Here is a 21283-nt window from a genome sequence, read left to right on the forward strand (position 1 = left end):
GAGGCACTGTCCAGTCCAAGGCCATGGGCTAAAAGCCAAACAAGAACTCCAACGAGCCACCGAACCGACACAGCAACTTGCTGTAATTTTCCAGCAACTGTACAATCGTGTAACTTGTGTTGTTTTCGAGACTACCGGCCATTGGGGCGTGAACCACTAACCAGAGACTCTTACCAACATCCCAAGGAGTGATTTGAACCATGTCTAAGGGCCCTAGGCCAGCCACAATCCGCGTCACACCAAAACTCAACCGAAACTCCAACCGAGAACCAACGTGCATGCGTGTGTAGTGTTTTGCTTAGATCGATGTCTTGCGTCATTCCAGTGGCCATTTGATTGACCATGGCACGATCTAGACATATAGGGGCATGGTATGAACCGTGGCTATGGGCCATAGGCCATCCAAGATCCAAACCAAGCAACCAAAAACCAGAACCATATGCTGAACCAATGAAGAAGCCAAATGGGGAAGGGGCTGTTCTTGTTGATTTGATTAAAACCGATGCACCATAAACCAAGCCACCAAAAGGGCGACTTAGTCACGTCTTAGACATGCTAGGGGAGTGATCTAACCAGGCTATATGCCCCTAGGGCAGCCAAGATCAGATCCTTCCTCCTTGCCAACAAGCTAAATTTCGAAACTCAAATGGACCAAATGAGATGTTGATGTCCATTTCTGAATTTCCAGCAACCAGGGGCTTGAACGAACGGACCAATCTGATCCTAATGCATCCTATTACATGTATTGAGGTTGCCTTGGGAGCCTGGAGTCGAACCAATCACCTGAAACTCACAAACCAAGAAAAACGTGAAGCTTGCCAAGAAATATCAAAAATTCTGCATGTGTTGTTTTCAAAAGTTTTGACATGGATCTCGATTTTTGCTTGAATAAACATGATCATGTACTGAAAAATAAATGATAATATGACTTGATTGAGGTTTAGAAAGAATCTAGACATGCCTGGTTATCGTTTGAAATGAAAATGAAAAGAAGAGACGAGACGGCGCGGAGGAGACGGAGTGGCTTCCTTTTCTACCTTACCTTGCTCTCGATTTTTCTCTCTTCTTTTTGGCTATGTACCTCACGATTTTTACCTTTGAAAATGATTCTGAATTCACTCTGAATTTTCGAAAAGGAGAGGGGGGAAAAGATGGTTAGGAGGGTGAGGGAAGTGGGTGCAAGATATAAGGAAGATCCAAGACCAAGTCTTCTCATTTTAAATTTTGAATTCTAGTTTGATATCAAATGAGTTGGTGGATGTTTCTAGAGGTAGTGGCCGATTTTTGCTTGTTTTCTAGTCTAGGATATGTCCATTAATTTAATTAAATTGTGCTCTCAAAAATCCTAGAATTATCCTACAACTTACATGCAAAGAAATGGTCAAAAGGTTGATGAGTTGGCAATTAAATTGTCTTGCAACTATGGGGGCCGAAAATTGCAATAAAATGAAGGGGAAATATTGTTATCTAGTCAACTAATAATCCTTGAAAGCCTTACTAATCCTTTAAATAATTTAGTGAGCTAACACCTTAATTAAGTAACTTAAATGAGCTCATTTCTTAATCACCTCAAATAATTAAATTAAATCCTCAAACCTCCCTTTCTAACTTAAATGAACTTACTTGCTAGCTAAATTAACTTCTGGAAATATTTTCTGGATCTTAAATTCTATCTCAAAACTCCAACTCCAGTCCGGCCTCACTGAAATAACTGAAATGCTAAAAATCAAACTACTGAACTGAAATAATGAATAATTAACTTCAAATAAATGCATTTAAATAATCATGCAATGAAGTCAATTAAATTTAAAAATCTAGAATTATGCATGGCTTATACGTAGACTGATTTACGGGTTCTACATATAACCCATGCATTATTTAAATTTTTAAATATTTTATTTAAGTTTAAAATGATTTTAGTGATGCATGATTTATTTAAATTGCATTATTTTAACATTTATGTGATGCACGTTAAAATGTTTTTTTCAAGTTTCATGTTTTAGGCGATTACTCGAGGCGGGATCGAGGAAAAGATCGGTGACGATTTTGGCAATTTAAAATGTGGTATTTTATTTTAAGTTGAGATTGGGGCATTTTAACTAATTTATTAAGTTGTTAGTATTTTAAAGCCTAAATTAATTATTAGGTGAATTTTAGAATTTTAAAACTGTTATAGTTTAGCAAGTTTGCGTTTTCTTTTAAATTAGGGACTTGGCTTGTAGTGAAGATTAACATTCTTAATTAGCCTTTTTATAAGCATTTTTAATTAGTATTTTTAATTGGATAATTAAGCCATTTAATTCTCTAATTATACAAACAAACACACGCACACACACACTCACACACACAAACTCACGACACAAACACACACACATGTATTCTTTCAGATTTATTTAATTTTTTTTGAGAGAGCAAACCTAGGGTTCTTAGAAGGAAGAGCAGCCGCCCCATTCCCTTCATCTTCTAGCAAATTTTCGTGTGTTTTCTTCGAGGATTTTAGCGCCATGCTCGTCCCGGATCAACCTCGCATCTTTCCCTGATTCGGTATCTTCGTTTCGGTAACGTTAAAGATTTAAAGGCATGTATATTCTGTTATTTCCGCATCGATCTCGTCATATTATGTGTTGTGTTGTTATTTATGCGTAAAAATACATGTGTGATGTGTAGAAGTTTGAGCAATTATGTTTAGATCACTTCTGAAACCATTTTTAGATCCAAAATTACGTTTTTACTGTCTTTTTAAATACTGAGATTGTGGGGACCCGGACGCTAATTCATTTCTTAATCTTCTGTGGGAATAATTAATTCAATTATAATAAACAGGGTTTAAATTTTTTTTTATACAAGTGTCAATTGCAGAACATAATGTAATTCATTCAAATATACATATCAGTATAAAAGTACAAGTCCTGTACAACCAACATCAACCTCAAACTAAGGTTCAACAACTAAATGTCAAGTGCTGAATCCTATCTGTAGCAACGTGAAAGTCCGTAGTCTCCACTCTAATCACCATCTGTCATCATCTCCTCGACCCTGATCCTTGTCCCACCTGTTGCCATGCACACATACAAACACGACAACAGCCGGATAACTCCGGTGAGAATAAAATTCCAGTATAAATCAAGATACATGTAATCATATAGTCAATATACAGCATGAGACAGATATCGGTAATATGAATCAAAATCTGAAAACATAATTCAACATAATCTGTAAATCAACTCATGACTCCATATCTCAGACTAGACTCATTCCTAGTCTAGGGATCCCGGTTTTCCATATGTTGGCATTCCTATATCGAATTTCAGTAAAAAAAAGTAAATCCACCTCTAATCAAACATCGATATAAACCAAACATCCAGTGTCTTGACCTATCCGTCACAGACTTTGGCAACCTCCGCCAATCACTATTTGGTGACATTGACCTATCCGTCACAGACTTTGGCAACCTCCGCCAATCACTATTTGGTGACAATGTGCAATGGGTCAGTGACGATTCCATCACCATCAAGCCCGTCTGTCACAAGACCAATCGTCTAAGACATGCTTTCTATAAATCAATAGAACAAGCAAATCAATCTAAATCAATGCACACAATAACAATAAGTATGTGGTTTAGGGAAACTCAAGTATATCACACTCGAGTCATTCTCCCGGTTCAACATTGACTTATACCTTTCTTTATATAAATCTGATTCTGTCGAAGTCTCGAAATCGAAGTCTGTCAATACTCGATCTGGAAATGACAATATCAAGAAGTACAATATCAATATACTGCTCAAATCAATACCGAATCCGATTAATCTGAATTTAACTCAAAATCAACGGCATAACGGAACAATGTGAATATCCCCGTCAATACAATATCAACAGATATCAATTACCACAACTCATAATCGATACAACACAAATAGGATATCAAATCGACTCTATAAATCATAACAATTCTATACGGTATCCGTTCTTCAATCCGATTTCGATTATACGATGTCTAACATGTCGAGAACACCATGTATGAATCATATCCGATTCTGGCAATATCATAATTTCAAATCATAACAAAACGTAATAAAACTTACATCCAGTTGAAGCTCTCATCAATAGAAACACGGTACTGAAGTCAGATTTAAAATCAGACGGACGGATCGAAATATAAAGGCGTAAGGATTTTCTTCTACTTTCTTGAAGCTTTTCTCGTTCCTTCCCTTTGTTTCTTTTCTGAAGAATGACATATATATGTATATATATATATCCTACTTGCATGTTCAAGAAACGTGTCTTATTTTCACACCTTTCAGGCGACGCTCGGGCGGTCGAGGATTACCGCCCGGGCGCGGAATGTTCTGCCCGGTCACTTGTCTTGATATGCACTGGCGCTTGGGCGGTCAAAAACTACTGCTCGGGCGCCAACCTTCTGTCCAAAACCCAAATCTTACGATGCATTGGAGCTCGGGCGGCCCTTTTCTACCGCTCGGGCGCCAATAGTTCTGTCCAAAAAGTTACATAATTCACATGCTTTGTCCAATCTGGTCTCGGAATAGCCCGTCTATAATCATATCAATTCAAAATCAATAATTTCAGATTAATAGAATGCAAATCGCGGGCATTACAGAGATTTTTCGGTCGTGATTCTGAGAAAACTTTCAACACGAAAATTGTAGTACTTTTTTATACCTTTGATTTGAAAATAAATTCAGAATTTTTTGATTAAAATTGAGTGAGTTATGATGCTTTTTGTGGGACTTCTCAAACTGCGTTTTCCGAAAATTTTGTATTAATGTGTTCTTGAGATTTTATTATTGCAGGCTTCGTTGGGGATAGACAAGTGATCGTTGCTGCGTCTAGGTATGCTCAGTATGATGTTGGGTTGGCATTTGGGTTGTCGATTAGTGTCGATAGGCACTCGAATTCATTAGAAGTCGTAGGAAACAATTTGGTGTCAATTGCCGTGTTTTTGAATTGTATTTGTCGTAGAGTGGACGTCATTGCTTTGGGGTGTTTGTACGAATTTGATTCGTTGTCATGGCATACTAGGATGGGTCTCGGGGTGTCGGTTCATGGTCTGTACAATCGAGTCTAGAATGATAAACATTGCATGTATTGAATTTTGTGGGTTTACAAGTCGCGCAGGTAAACGGACCCGGACACGAACCCTGGCACGGGGTCCGTGCCTTCATTTTCTTCTTGGTGCCATTTTTGGGATCCAACACGGACCCCCACACGGACCAAGGCACGGGGTCCGTGCCTTCCCTTTTCTGCACGACAAATTTCACCGAACCTACGCGGACCCGGAGCCGGACCTCGGCACGGGGTCCATGTCCCTTCTACTTTCCGAGTATTTCCTTTGCGCACCTACACGGACCCATACACGGACACAGGCACGGGGTCCCTGTACTTCATAATTTTGGGGAATTTTATTGTATCCTTGGAGTTTCATGTCTTGGTTTAGTATGATGATTTAAATGAGGTCAATTCCCGAGTGTTTTAGAATGTCTTAAGTTATTTATGGAATTCGGTGGTGAGCATGTGTACCTACGTCTAAGTTATGCAAGTTAAGTATTTAAATTCATGTTAGTTGGTGCAGCAGCGGCCCCAAATGAAATCCAACGAATCCCTCAACGCCAAGTAAGTATGTTGATGTGCAAAAGAAAATATTTTAAGTTTTTGAGGTATGGTAAATGTCTTGTGACCAAATTATGAATGGGTTTGGAAGTCGGTTAACGTGGTCGAGTACCACTCCACCCCGTTAAATTATGAACGGGATTAGATCAGGATTGGAAAGCGTTAAATTATGAACGGGGACCAATCCACCCGTTAAATTATGAACGGGGATCTCATGTATGTGGCAGTGGATCTTCCCTGTCAGCCCAGTACTGTGATTTAGTCAGATTAGGCGAATTATGTTATGGGTCACTTGCTTTGAAACATCCTCTACGCAAAATGATGAAGTTATGTAAGTACAAGTATGCAAGCATGTTTATGAAAGTTTCACGTTATGGCACGTCTAAGATATGTATGTATGTTCAAGTTTATTGCAAGTTCAAGTTTAAGTATGTACGCTCTATTTTGAAGTTGCATGTGGTTTTATTACGTATTATTCGTTACTTCCAGTTTATACGTGTTGAGTCTTTAGACTCACTAGACTTGATCGATGCAGGTGAGGATGATTATGAGGAGACTGGAGGTGGTGACCAAGGGGCAGGCTTGGATTGAGCAGGAGGCTAGACCCGAGGACCGCCCAAGTTTCTAGTTTTATGAAAATGTTCAAATACTTTTGTCAAACTTAAATTTTTAGATCTTTTGTTGCAACCGATTTGGATACGTACAGTTTACTTTATCAAACTTTTGTTGTTCATGATTTATTTAAGAAAATTTTTAATTCTTCCGCAAATTTTTAAGTAGTAAAAGTACGATACGTTACACTTGATGTAGTTGTTGAACCTTAGTTTGAGATAAACATATGTTGTACTAGACTTGTGCTTTAGTTTCGATGTTTATATCAGATTGATTATCTTATGTTCCGCATTTATGTATTTAGAAAAAAAAATTTAGACCCAGATTAATTAATTGATCCTAATGATGATTAATAAGATGAATTAGGTTCGGGTCCCCACACATTCTTGCCCCGGAAATCAATCATTGCATGATTCTTGTCCAACCGATCAATTCCCAGAATTACGTTGAAATTCACCATAGTTTACTGAATAAAATCGGCACTGAATATATGCGTATCCATACTTATTTTATTCTATCTTAAAATTATCACGATTACTATATCAAAACTTAAAACCAATACAGAATCTTATAATATAACTTCCTTATCAGCCTATTACTCAAGTCCCAATAATTATAACCTAGTTAAAATTTCTTTCAACCTTCGCACGGAAGAAATTAAATCATCAAACGATTCTTATTTTATTAAATATTTTCAAGACTATGAGGCTAGCATGCTTTAACACAAACAAGTTTCGTTGGATATCTTTCTCCTCAATCTTCCCCCCTTTTTTGTACTATAAGAAGAGTCAGAACTTATTAGGTATGATACACCTCCTCGATGCCCATCAATATCTTACTTTATTTCATAAGGAAATGAACTAAAATAATATAAATTTCTTAATAGATATTATTTCTTACGTTCATGAGATATTACAAAATCTTATATATTTAAATTTAGTACTTAGCATCCCAAATTTAATGTACATACCGTTAATTATTGACACAAAAATTAACTTTTACATCTGAATATCAAATCTTATATAATTCTTATCTCATATTTTCATAAATAATTTATTATCCCCGAGTGACACATTTCATCTTAAGTTAGAAGATTATCTTCGATAGGTAAATTCTCAAAAATGTAAGTCAACTTATATCAGATAGGTGTATTCCCAAAAATATAAGTCAACTTATATCAGATAAGTACATTCCCAATATAAATCAACTTATCTTTGTACATTCAAAAAGAAATGTTATCCTTCTTTTTTTCATATCATATACCCATAATACCAGTGTGGGGACCCGGACGCTAATTCATTTCTTAATCATCTTTGGGAATAATAAGTTCAGTTAAATAAACAGGGTCTAAATTTTTTTTTAAAATACAAGAGTACGCAACATATGAAATAACTCTTATTTCATTTATAAGATCCATATCCAGATCTAAGTACAAGTCCTGTACGAAAGTAAATCATAACAACTACTGATCATTCACTACATATCAGATAATGAAACAGATCTACTTTTGGGTCCGAATCTCCACGCTAAAATAGTACTCTCTCGTCCTCGTCTTGACCCTGGTGCTGTCCCACCTGTTGTCATGCACACATACAAACAAGACAACAGCCGGATAACTCCGGTGAGAATTATATTCCCAGTATATACCATGTATACATGCATTTCATATGAACATATATAAAAGCATGAAGCAGATATCCATAACATGTATCACAGTCAGAAACATGAATCAATATCAACTGTAAATCATACTCTGAACATGTATCATAATCAGAAAACTTGAATCAATATCAAGCGGTAAATCACACTCTGTGACTCTGAGACTATGCCTCGACTCAGTCCTAATCTAGGGATCCCGATCTGAATAACAACCCAACAATCTCCCACCTACTCTCCCGATCGTGGTGGCGGTACGTTCTTATTACGGACTTTGGCCCTATCCATATTAAATCTCGCTATAGAAGTTTCTCTACTCCTACGCACTATCAATATGACCAAATGTCCGGTGTCTTGGCATATCCTGCTAAAGACTAGGCCTATCCGCCCTGGCATGTCCTGCCACTGACTAGGCATATCCTGCCACTGACTAGGCATATCCTGCCCAAGACTCGTCACAATGTATACTAGACTATACATCCATAGCCTAGACATATCAAACTCATCAATTGCAAATATGAATGCAATAAGATAAAGTATGTGGTTTTGGGAAACTCAAGTCAAATCAAACTCGAGTTGTGCAATCACGAATCAACATTAATTTATACCTTTCTCTTCTCGGTCTGACGAAGATGAAGTCTCGAATTTCACTCTGTCCATATTCAATCTGGTAATGACAATATCAAATATACGGTGTCAATGTACAACTCAATTCAAGACCTGTTCTGATCAATACTCAAATCACGACGTAATCTGATCAATGTCAACGATATAATATCAAAAAATACTGAATCTTCTCAATGTCAATCTACTGATGTTTCGACGGCATAACAATACAATCTCCATAACCCTGTCAATCTCAACATCACAGATATAATAACACGACTCATAATCAATATCAGTACAACCCATAATTTCAACAATAACAGATCATAATCTCAAATATGTATAACTCGCAATACCGGAAATACTATATAAGTATATATGAATCAATAACTTATCTGATCCAAATCTGAATAATATCAATATACCTAGCGATACAGTATCAATCAGATATCAATTCCAACATCTCATAATCGATAACAACATAATTATGATATCAAATCGGTCTAATCACAATCAAATCAACTCTGAAAATTCATAACAATTGCATAAATAGTCTGTTCTTCGATCCGGTTTCGATTATACAATGTCTGATATCGCAAGAACAACATATATGGATCATATATGATTCTGGCAGTATCATAATTTCAAATCATCACAAAACGTAATAAAACTTACATCCAGTTGAAGCCTGCGTCGATAGAAACACGGTACTGAAATCGGATTGAAAATCAGAAGGACGGATCGAAATATAAAGGCGTAAGGATTTCTGAGCTTCTCTGGAACTCTATTTCTCATTTTCTGTCTGAGAATGAAGGAATACACATATATATATATCCCAAGTTGCATGTAAAGAAACGTGTCCTCTTTTCTTGAATTTCGGTCAGCGCTCGGGCGGTGCTTAACTACCGCTCCGGCGCGGCATTCTCTATCCATGCACTTGTTTTATTATGCATTGGGGCTCGGGCGGTCACAAACTACCGCTCGGGCGCCGCATCCTCTGCCCAAGACATGTTCCTGTTTAACATTGGCGCTCGGGCCGTCATTTTTTACCGCTCGGACGCCAATAGTTCTGTCCAAAAATTGCACCCTTCATATGCTTTGGCCAATCTGGTCTCGGAATAGCCCGTCTATAATCATATCAATTTATAATCAATAATCTCATATTAACAGAATGAAAATCTCGGGCATTATATTTCTCCCCCCCTAAGATCTGATTTCGTCCCCTGAAATCACATGCAATCAAATTATATCAGAAAGAAATGTATAACAGAAGCTACACAGACACTCACATCAATGAAATAACTCGGGAAATCTCTGTCTCATGTCTGATTCAGTCTCTCAAGTAGCTTCTTCGATGCCATGACGACTCTACTGAATTTTCACAAGTGGAATAGTCTTCGTTCTGAGTTGTTTTTCCTTTCGATCGAGAATCTGAATCGATTTCTCGAAGTAACTAAGTGTCTCATCCAGTTCTGCCTCGTCTGGCTGAATAACATGTGAAGCATCAGAGAGATATCTCCGCAATAAAGAAACATGAAGAACCTCATGTATTTCAAATAAAGAAGGCGGTAATACGATTCGATAGGTACGATCTATTATCTTTTTGAGAATCTCATACAGCCTAATATAATGTGGAGACAATTTCTCTTTCCTTGCCAAATCGGACAACTCCTCTGAAAGGTGAAATTTTCAAGAATGCTCGGTCTCCTGCCTCAAATACAAATGGTCTACGTCGAATATAGACATATTCGGCCTGTCTATTTTGAATTGTCTTCATTCTCTTCTGAATCAGCTTTACTTCCTTTGTCATACCTCTGATCATATCAGGTCAAATCTACAAAATTTCAGAGGTATTATCCCAATAAAGAGAGAATCTGCATTTCTTACCGTACAACGCCTCAAATGGTGCCATCTCTATACTCGTCTGATAGCTATTGATGTACGACCACTCACATCGTGGCAGTGAATCCTGTCAATTAGTGCTAAAATCAAGCATTATAGCTCTAAGCATATCCTCCAATATCCGGATAATCCACTCTGACTGTCCGTCAGTCGGTGGACGATATGCGGTAGTCAAACATAATTTCATATCTAGAGCATACTACAACTCTTGTCAAAAGTGCAAAGTCAACTGAAATCACAGGTCTGATATAATTAACTTTCGGCATTTCGTGCAATCTGATCACTTCTTTGGCCGAAATCTCAGTAATTTATTCATATGTGTACGTCTTCCTGTACGAACTAGAACTTGCCGACTTGGTCAGTCTGTCACTCCTGACTCAAATCAATGCTCAATTTCGGGAGGAATGCGGTAGCCTCATCACGATATCCCTGGAAATGTAATCCCATTTTCGTTCAGGAATCGATAAGTTATATAACCAATCTCATGGTTTCTTTCTTTCTGTCTTTTTCTGTCGGCAATTCAGACATTTCAGTACAAACTCAGTCATATCTAATCTCATCGGTTTCAAATAAAACTATCTTTTCAAATTATCATACATTTCTCTGCTATCATGATGAATGCTGAATCAATTATTGTACACTTCTGACAATACCTGTCGTTTCAAATCCGAAACATCTGGCATACAAATCGGTTATTCATATATAATACGCTATCACATACCTGATTTTCTGATCGATACCCTGCTCTGACTATCGATATCGAGTTCTGAACATTCTGATCAATTTTCTGAACTGCTTTAATTCTCAAAATCAGCTCTGTTTCGGAATGTACAATATAAATTCCCCACTGTATACTATCGGTTTCAAACACGGATTCAGAACAACAGCAATATTCAATCAGATTCGAAATATCACTCATCGATACTGATATGCTAAACTCATAAAACTGTACTTTCTGACAATGCTATCGGTCTCAGCCAACTGATTAATTCTCAACTAGGCTCAGATCAACTGATATACCATCTTCGAATATAACATGCCCCGAATACAATCTGTCTCGGCCAAGATTCACAGCTCAACAGTTTCTGTATACAACATTTCAATTCTCAGAATATTCAATACAATTTTCAAATGTTCAATCTGATCAATCATATGCTTCAAATATCTCAGGATATCATAGATAAAACGAGTATAAAATCATCAGAATACTTCTGAACACAGGATTCATCTGTAGAACCCGTAAGTCAGTAGACGTATAAGCCATGCATAATTCTAGATTTTTAAATTTAATTGACTTCATTGCATGATTATTTTAAATGCATTTGTTTGAAGTTAATTATTCATTATTTCAGTTCAGTAGTTTGATTTTTAGCATTTCAGTTATTTCAGTGAGGCCGGACTGGAGTTGGAGTTTTGAGATAGAATTTAAGATTTGAGAAATATTTCCAGAAGTTAATTTAGCTAGCAAGTAAGTTCATTTAAGTTAAAAAGAAGTTTAAGGAATTATTTAAGTTAGTTGAGGATTTTAATTTAAATTATTGGAGGTGATTAAGAAATGAGCTCATTTAAGTTATTAAATTAAGGGGTTAGCTCACTAAATTATTTAAAGGATTAGTAAGGCTTTCAAGGATTATTAGTTGACTAGATAATCAACATTTCCCTTTATTTTATCATGCATTTTTCGGCCACCCTTAGTGCTAGAAGATTCATTTTCCAACTCACCAACTTTGACCAATTCTTTGCATGTAATTAGTAGGATAATTCTAGGATTTTTGGGAGCACAATTTAATTAAATAAATGGACATATCCTAGTCTAGAATTAAGCTAAATTTCGGCCACCACCTCCTAGAAGCATCCACCAACTCATTTGATATCAATTCAAAATTCAAATTCAAAGGGGAGTGGACTTGGTCTTGATATGATCCTATTTTTGTGCACCCTTCTCCTCACCTTCATAACCACTCAATCCCTCTCCCTCTCCACCGAAATACCTCACCATTCAGATCCATTTTCAGTGTAAAAATCGTGAGTCTTAGCTAGAGGGAAGGCAAGAAAAAATCGAGAACTAGAAAGAGCAAGAGAAGCGCTCCACCTCCTCCGTGCCGCGTCGTCGTTGTTTCGTTCGTTTTCTTTCAAAACGAAACCAGGCATGTCTAGATTTCTTTCAAACCTCAATCAAGTCATATTATCATTTATTTTTCAGTACATGATCATGTTTTATCAAGCAAAAACCGAGATACATGTCAAAATATTTTTGGAACACACATGCAGAATTTCGGCCCTTTCATGACAAGCTTCACGTTTTTCTGAGTTTTGTGGTTTCAGGTGATTGGTTCGATTCCAGGCTCCCAAGGCGGCTTGTATACATGTAGTAGGATGCATTAGGACCATGTTGGTCCATTCAAACCAGCCCCATGCTTGCTGGAAATTCAGAATGACAGCAAGTCCCTTAGGTGCAGAAAAATGTGGTTCGAAAATTCAGTTTCTTGTCAAGGGGTTGGATCTGATCTTGGCTGCCCCAAGGGCCTATAGCCATGGTTGGATCACTTCCCTAGCATGTCTAAGACGTGACTAAGTTGCCCTTTTGGTGGCTTGGTCCATGGCTCATCGGTTTTTAAATAATCAACAAGAACAGCCCCTTTCCCCATTCGGCCCTTCCATTTTTCAACATATGGTTCGTTTCTTTTGTGGCTTGGTGTGGATCTTGGTTGGCCTATGGCCCTTAGCCACGGTTCATATCATGCTCCTAGATGTCTAGATCGTGCCATGGTCAATCAAATGGCCACTGGAACGACGCAAGACATCGATCATAGCATAAACACTACACACGCATGCACGTTGCTCTCGGTTGGACCATTCGGTTAAGATTTGGTGTGATGCGGATTGTGGCTGGCCTAGGGCCCTTAGCCATGGTTCAAATCATTCCTTGGGATGTTGGTAAGAGTCTCTGGTTGGTGGTTCACGCCCCTAATGGCCGATAGTCTCGAAACCAATGCAAGTCTTGTAATGCGCAGCTGCTGTATTTTTTTGACAGCAAGTATGCTGCTGTTCAGAAGCGTCGTTTGAGTTCTTGGTTGGCTTTTAGCCCATGGCCTTGGACTGGACAGTGCCTCATTGAGTTAGGAAGGTCATGTTTTCGACCGTTCGTCATTTGGATCATTTTTGAGGTCGTACGAGAATTTACGGTGCAATGTGCCAAATTGACTCTCGAAAGAGCGTTTCGTGTTTTGGCCTCCATTCCACCTAGATTTCGACCCTATCATTTTAGGAACATTATTTTATGATTTTTCAGCGTATTTTAATCATGACTATACGTCGGTTCAGTGTCGGTTCAGGTTGGCTCGGAGTCATGATTAAATGCGAAGTCATTAGGCGTCATAGTCGCATCTTTTGAACGTAAATTGCATAGTTGGTCATGTTTAAACTATTGCATATTTTTCATGGCACAGTTAGGTTGCAGCGAGCCTGGGAACGATCCAATCCAATCCAGTTGGTAAAATTACAGGAATTTTCATTACGCCAGTTAATTATTTTACGTGCATTAAATAGAAAATGATTATTTTTGAGATTTATGCGATATGGCTTGTGGTTCATTCACTATGTGGGAGTGTTATTTTATACGGTCGCCAGTGACCGATCAGTTCAGTATGGTACCACCCGGTCGCCAGTGACCGGCCAGCTCAGTTCAGTTTCAGCCTCCCCGGTAGCCAGTTACCGATCAGTTCAGCTTAGTGCAGTGGCCACAGGCGTAAAACATAATCTCAACAGAAAATTTTATCAGTTATTTCAGTACAGGCTCCAAGGAGCAAATATTTTTACAGTTATTTCCAGTTCAATTATGCACGTATTATAATTGCTCAGTACAGATTATTTTCAGTATGCCTCAGGACAGGATATTTTATCACATGCATATTTTAAATTCAGATTTTTACTCGTTACCTGCGATTTATGCATGCTGAGTCTTTAGGCTCACTAGACTTGATTGTTGTAGGTACTGATGAGGCCAGGGCCGAGGGTGGGGACCAGTGAGCCAGCTTGGGTCGGCAGTAGTGGCACCCGAGGACCTCAGAGCAGCAGTTGTTATTTTCTTCGCAAACAATTTTTATCAGTTGTTGGATATTTTTAAATCGTTGTTGTTGGCAAAACTTTGATTTTCTTCCGCTGCAATATTTTGAAATATTGAACTTGATTCACCAGTGATTTTATGAATGAGGCCATTTAAGTTCTTTTAAAAAGAAAATTTTTAATTTTCCGCAAATTTCCAAGAAAGGAGTTCGAGGGCCTTCACAGTTGGTATCAGAGCGGTGGTTCTGTATAGGGTTTCACTACTACTGACCGCGAGAAGCTCACGAAGCCACGCCTTTGGTCTGTAAGTTTTTCAGTTCAGCATTTTTGTTCAGCATTTCAGTTATAGCATGAATTATTTTGTCAGCATGCTTCCAGATTTTCAGTATTTCAGAGTTCATTTAAAATAAAGTATGGAATTATGCATGTTAGTTACGTATGGGTTATGTTGGAACAGTATGCCCCCTAGACGCATTTTAGAGCGCAACAGAGAGGTGGAGCCTCGCCGAGAGGACAGAGAGGAGCATAGACCGGAGGGAGACCTACCACCTCCTCCACCGCCCCCACCGGACATGAGTGCCCAGATGTTAGCTGGGATGGCACAGTTCTTCGCACAGTTTGCGGGGGGCAATGCCGCAGCCGTAGCCGCAGCCGCAGCCAGGCCGACAGGGCCCGAGGCTGTGTATGAGCGATTCATGAAGATGCGCCCGAAGGAATTCTCTGGGGCATCTGACCCCATGGTTGCCGAGGGATGGATCAAATCCCTCGAGGTTATCTTCGATTTTATGGAGCTGGGAGATGCAGATCGAGTCCGATGTGCCACCTACTTGTTCACTGGAGACGCCCGCTTATGGTGGGAAGGAGCTTCGGTAGCCCTTACATTGGCTACACTTTCTTGGACCCGCTTTACGGAGGTTTTCTACTCCAAGTATTTTGCTGAGGAGGTTCGCACCAGGCTGACCACCGAGTTCATGAGCCTGAGACAGGGGGATATGTCGGTTACGGAGTTTATCCGTAAGTTCGAGAGGGGCTGTCACTTTGTGCCCCTGATAGCGAATGATGCCAAAGCCAAGCTGATGCACTTCCTGGTGGGTTTACGGCCGATCTTGCGCCGGGATGTTAGGGTATCTGACCCTGCTACTTATGAGATTGCCGTCTCCAAGGCCTTAGCCGCAGAGCAGGATCTGCGGGATATCGAGAGGGATCGCCAGGGCAAGCGCCCAGTCCAGGCACCGCACCGCCCTCCTCCTCTTCAGCATCAGCAGCAGAATAAGAGGTCTTTTCATGGACCGCCCAGGAACAGAGGCCAGCAGCAGCAGCAGCAGCAGCAGCGGGGACGCCCAGCCCCGAGGACTCAGGAGCACCCAGTCTGTCCCAGGTGCTCACGTCGCCATCCTGGAGCATGTATGGCTGGCTCAGGAAAGTGTTTTAAGTGTGGCAGTCCAGACCACATGTTGCTGCAGTGCCCTCAGAGGAATCTGCCTACCCAAGGCAGAGTTTTTGCTCTCCATGCCGCGGAAGCCAACCCGGAGACTATGTTGTTGACAGGTACCTTTAAACTTTAAGTTATTCTTCGAATTTCCGCGTTTTGGGAATCGGGATTAGATTTTGAACTTAGAACTGTTATAGGATTGCATGCTCTACTCAGATTTATTTTCGGGGAAATTAAGCTAGAGGAACCTAGACCTTTGCATGTCTATAAGTTTAGATCTTGTAGTGGGATTCAACTTAGAGCTCCGCTCTTTCAGGGAGAATTTTTATATCTGGTTCCGCTACCAAGGCCTTGATAGATTCAGGGGCCACTCACTCATTTATTTCGGAGGTCTTTGCAAACTTTCTCAAGATCCAGACCATTGGGCTAGATACAGCCTTTTCAGTAGTGTTGCCGTCAGGAGAGGAGATGGCAGCTACCAATGTTATCCGAGATATAGACCTTGAGTTGCACGGTAATCTTGTTTATGCGGATCTGATTGTGCTACCGATGCCGGAATTTGACATCATCCTAGGGATGGACTGGCTATTGAGGAACAGAGTGTTGATAGACTTCCAGCGGAGATCCGTTCTTGTCCGACCGCCTGGAATGGAGCAGTTCTTATTTGAGCCGGACAGGTACTTTTCCTTACCGCGCATTATTCCTTATGTTCAGGCTAGGAAGCTCATGCATAGAGGGTGTCGGGCATTTCTAGCAACCTTTTTATCTGTCCCCGAGGAACCCAGCCAGTCAGCCTCAGATGTTCCGATTGTTAGAGATTTCTTGGACGTTTTTCCCGAAGACGTCTCTGGTATGCCACCAGAGAGAGAGGTGGAGTTTTCCGTTGAGCTTATGCCAGGAACGGCTCCGATATCCAAAGCACCGTACCGTCTAGCACCGACAGAGATGGCAGAGCTTAAGAAGCAGATTCAGGAACTTCTTGACAAGGAGTTCATTCGCCCGAGCTTTTCTCCATGGGGCGCGCCGGTCTTATTCGTGAAAAAGAAGGATGGCTCGATGAGGCTTTGCATTGACTACCGGGAGTTGAACAGGGTTACAGTGAAGAATAAATACCCACTGCCGAGGATTGAGGATCTGTTTGACCAGTTGCAGGGAGCTTCGATTTTCTCCAAGATAGATCTGCGTTCCGGTTATCACCAGTTGAGGGTGAGAGATGCTGATGTCTCGAAGACAGCTTTCAGGACTCGTTATGGTCATTACGAGTTCCTTGTGATGCCGTTCGGTCTGACAAATGCGCCAGCGATCTTCATGGATCTCATGAATCGCGTATTTCAGCCGTACCTCGACCAGTTTGTGATAGTGTTCATAGATGACATTCTCGTCTACTCCAAGAGTCGGGAGGAGCACAGCAGGCATCTGACCACAGTGTTGCAGACATTGCAGAAACATAAACTATTCGCAAAGTTCAGTAAGTGCGAATTCTGGTTAGAGAAGGTGGCGTTCTTGGGCCACATTGTTTCTAGCAGTGGTATTGAGGTAGACCCGGCGAAAGTTGCAGCAGTCAGAGATTGGGTTGTGCCTCAGAATGCATCAGAGATCCGCAGTTTTCTTGGGCTAGCAGGATATTACAGGAAATTCATTCAGGGATTCTCATCCATTGCCGTTCCACTCACAGCACTGACCAAGAAAAATGTGAAGTTTGTGTGGAGCGAGGAGTGTCAGAAGAGCTTCGATACTTTGAAGCAAGCTCTTATTTCAGCACCAGTTTTGGCTGTACCGTCAGGATCTGGTGAGTTTGTCCTTTATACCGATGCTTCGAAGCTTGGTTTAGGTGCAGTTTTGATGCAGCATGGGAGAGTGATAGCGTATGCTTCTCGACAGCTGAAAATCCATGAGAAGAATTACCCTACCCATGATCTGGAGTTAGCGGCCGTAGTTTTTGCTTTGAAGATTTGGAGGCACTATCTGTATGGAGAGAAGTGTCAGATCTTTACCGACCATAAGAGCCTCAAGTATTTCTTTACGCAGAAGGAGCTGAACATGCGTCAGAGACGTTGGTTGGAGCTTGTGAAAGACTACGATTGTGACATTAGCTACCACCCGGGTAAAGCTAATGTAGTTGCGGATGCTTTGAGCAGGAAAGTCGCAGTGATGGCTCATTTGACGATGCAGAAACCTCTTCAGATCGAAATGCAGAGGTTTGATCTTGAGACTTACCCTCGAGGTAGAGTTCCTCGTTTATCTACCTTGACTATCCAGTCCTCTCTTATTGACCGTATTCGCAGCGGTCAGGCAGCAGATGAGCAGTTGGCACAGTGGAAGAAGAGAGATGAAGCTAAGGGCAGTGTTTTGTATTCAGTCAGCGACGGTATTGTGAGATACCGAGATAGGATATGGGTTCCTAGCAGTGATTCTATCCGAGCAGACATCTTATCAGAGGCCCATACGTCCCCGTACTCTATTCACCCTGGGAGTACGAAGATGTACAGAGATCTGCAGCTACTGTATTGGTGGCCAGGGATGAAGAAGGACATCAGGCGTTTTGTATCCGAGTGCCTGACTTGCCAGTTAGTGAAGGCCGAGCATCAGAGACCAGCAGGTTTGCTCAAGCCTCTTCCTATTCCCGAGTGGAAGTGGGAGAACATTACCATGGACTTTGTGACCGGATTGCCGAGGTCAGCCAGAGGATCGAATGCTATCTGGGTGATTGTAGATCGTCTTACCAAATCAGCGCACTTCTTGCCTATTAAGACGACTTTCACCATGGTTCAGTATGCAGAGCTGTATATCCGAGAGATAGTCCGACTCCACGGTATTCCAGTTTCTATCGTATCCGACAGAGATCCCAGATTCACTTCCTCGTTTTGGAAGAGTTTGCATTAGACTTTGGGTACGAAGTTGCTGTTTAGCACAGCTTTCCATCCGCAGACAGATGGACAGTCGGAGCGAGTTATTCAGATCTTAGAGGATCTTCTCCGTGCTTGCGTCATTGATTTCTCTGGGAGTTGGGAGTCGAACTTACCATTGGTAGAGTTCACCTATAACAACAGTTTCCAGTCGTCTATAGGTATGGCTCCGTATGAAGCGCTGTATGGTCGCAAGTGTAGATCTCCTGTTCATTGGGATGAAGTAGGAGAGAGAGCAGAGTTGGGTCCAGAGATTGTTCAGCAGGCAGCAGATGTAGTAGTCAAGATCCGTGATAGGATGAGGACTGCCCAGAGCCGACAGAAGAGTTATGCCGATCAGCGGAGGAGAGAGTTAGAATTTGCAGTGGGCGATCATGTCTTCGTGAAAGTGGCACCTATGAAGGGTGTCATGAGATTTGGAAAGAAAGGGAAGCTCAGTCCGAGATTCATTGGACCGTTTGAGATCCTCGACAGAGTTGGGACGCTAGCGTATCGTGTGGCTCTTCCGCCAAATCTGGCCGGAGTACACAATGTCTTTCACGTCTCCATGCTGAGGAAGTATATGGCAAATCCTTCGCATGTGCTGAATTTAGAGCCGTTGCAGCTTACTCCGAACTTATCTTATGAGGAGAGACCCGTGCAGATCCTAGACAGACAGGAGAAGAAACTTCGGAACAAGTTGGTTAAGCGAGTCAAAGTCAAATGGCTCAACCATTCAGAGGAGGAAGCTACGTGGGAGTTTGAGCCGGAGATGAGAAGTCGATACCCTGAGTTATTCGGTGAGTTCTAATTTCGAGGACGAAATTTATTTAAGGGGGGAAGGATTGTAGAACCCGTAAGTCAGTAGACGTATAAGCCATGCATAATTCTAGATTTTTAAATTTAATTGACTTCATTGCATGATTATTTTAAATGCATTTGTTTGAAGTTAATTATTCATTATTTCAGTTCAGTAGTTTGATTTTTAGCATTTCAGTTATTTCAGTGAGGCCGGACTGGAGTTGGAGTTTTGAGATAGAATTTAAGATTTGAGAAATATTTCCAGAAGTTAATTTAGCTAGCAAGTAAGTTCATTTAAGTTAAAAAGAAGTTTAAGGAATTATTTAAGTTAGTTGAGGATTTTAATTTAAATTATTGGAGGTGATTAAGAAATGAGCTCATTTAAGTTATTAAATTAAGGGGTTAGCTCACTAAATTATTTAAAGGATTAGTAAGGCTTTCAAGGATTATTAGTTGACTAGATAATCAACATTTCCCTTTATTTTATCATGCATTTTTCGGCCACCCTTAGTTCTAGAAGATTCATTTTCCAACTCACCAACTTTGACCAATTCTTTGCATGTAATTAGTAGGATAATTCTAGGATTTTTGGGAGCACAATTTAATTAAATAAATGGACATATCCTAGTCTAGAATTAAGCTAAATTTCGGCCACCACCTCCTAGAAGCATCCACCAACTCATTTGATATCAATTCAAAATTCAAATTCAAAGGGGAGTGGACTTGGTCTTGATATGATCCTATTTTTGTGCACCCTTCTCCTCACCTTCATAACCACTCAATCCCTCTCCCTCTCCACCGAAATACCTCACCATTCAGATCCATTTTCAGTGTAAAAATCGTGAGTCTTAGCTAGAGGGAAGGCAAGAAAAAAATCGAGAACTAGAAAGAGCAAGAGAAGCGCTCCACCTCCTCCGTGCCGCGTCGTCGTTGTTTCGTTCGTTTTCTTTCAAAACGAAACCAGGCATGTCTAGATTTCTTTCAAACCTCAATCAAGTCATATTATCATTTATTTTTCAGTACATGATCATGTTTTATCAAGCAAAAACCGAGATACATGTCAAAATATTTTTGGAACACACATGCAGAATTTCGGCCCTTTCATGACAAGCTTCACGTTTTTCTGAGTTTTGTGGTTTCAGGTGATTGGTTCGATTCCAGGCTCCCAAGGCGGCTTGTATACATGTAGTAGGATGCATTAGGACCATGTTGGTCCATTCAAACCAGCCCCATGCTTGCTGGAAATTCAGAATGACAGCAAGTCCCTTAGGTGCAGAAAAATGTGGTTCGAAAATTCAGTTTCTTGTCAAGGGGTTGGATCTGATCTTGGCTGCCCCAAGGGCCTATAGCCATGGTTGGATCACTTCCCTAGCATGTCTAAGACGTGACTAAGTTGCCCTTTTGGTGGCTTGGTCCATGGCTCATCGGTTTTTAAATAATCAACAAGAACAGCCCCTTTCCCCATTCGGCCCTTCCATTTTTCAGCATATGGTTCGTTTCTTTTGTGGCTTGGTGTGGATCTTGGTTGGCCTATGGCCCTTAGCCACGGTTCATATCATGCTCCTAGATGTCTAGATCGTGCCATGGTCAATCAAATGGCCACTGGAACGACGCAAGACATCGATCATAGCATAAACACTACACACGCATGCACGTTGCTCTCGGTTGGACCCTTCGGTTAAGATTTGGTGTGATGCGG

This window comes from Primulina tabacum, chromosome 16 (genome assembly GCF_025594145.1).
Source record: "Primulina tabacum isolate GXHZ01 chromosome 16, ASM2559414v2, whole genome shotgun sequence".
NCBI classification, from domain to species: Eukaryota; Viridiplantae; Streptophyta; class Magnoliopsida; order Lamiales; family Gesneriaceae; genus Primulina; species Primulina tabacum.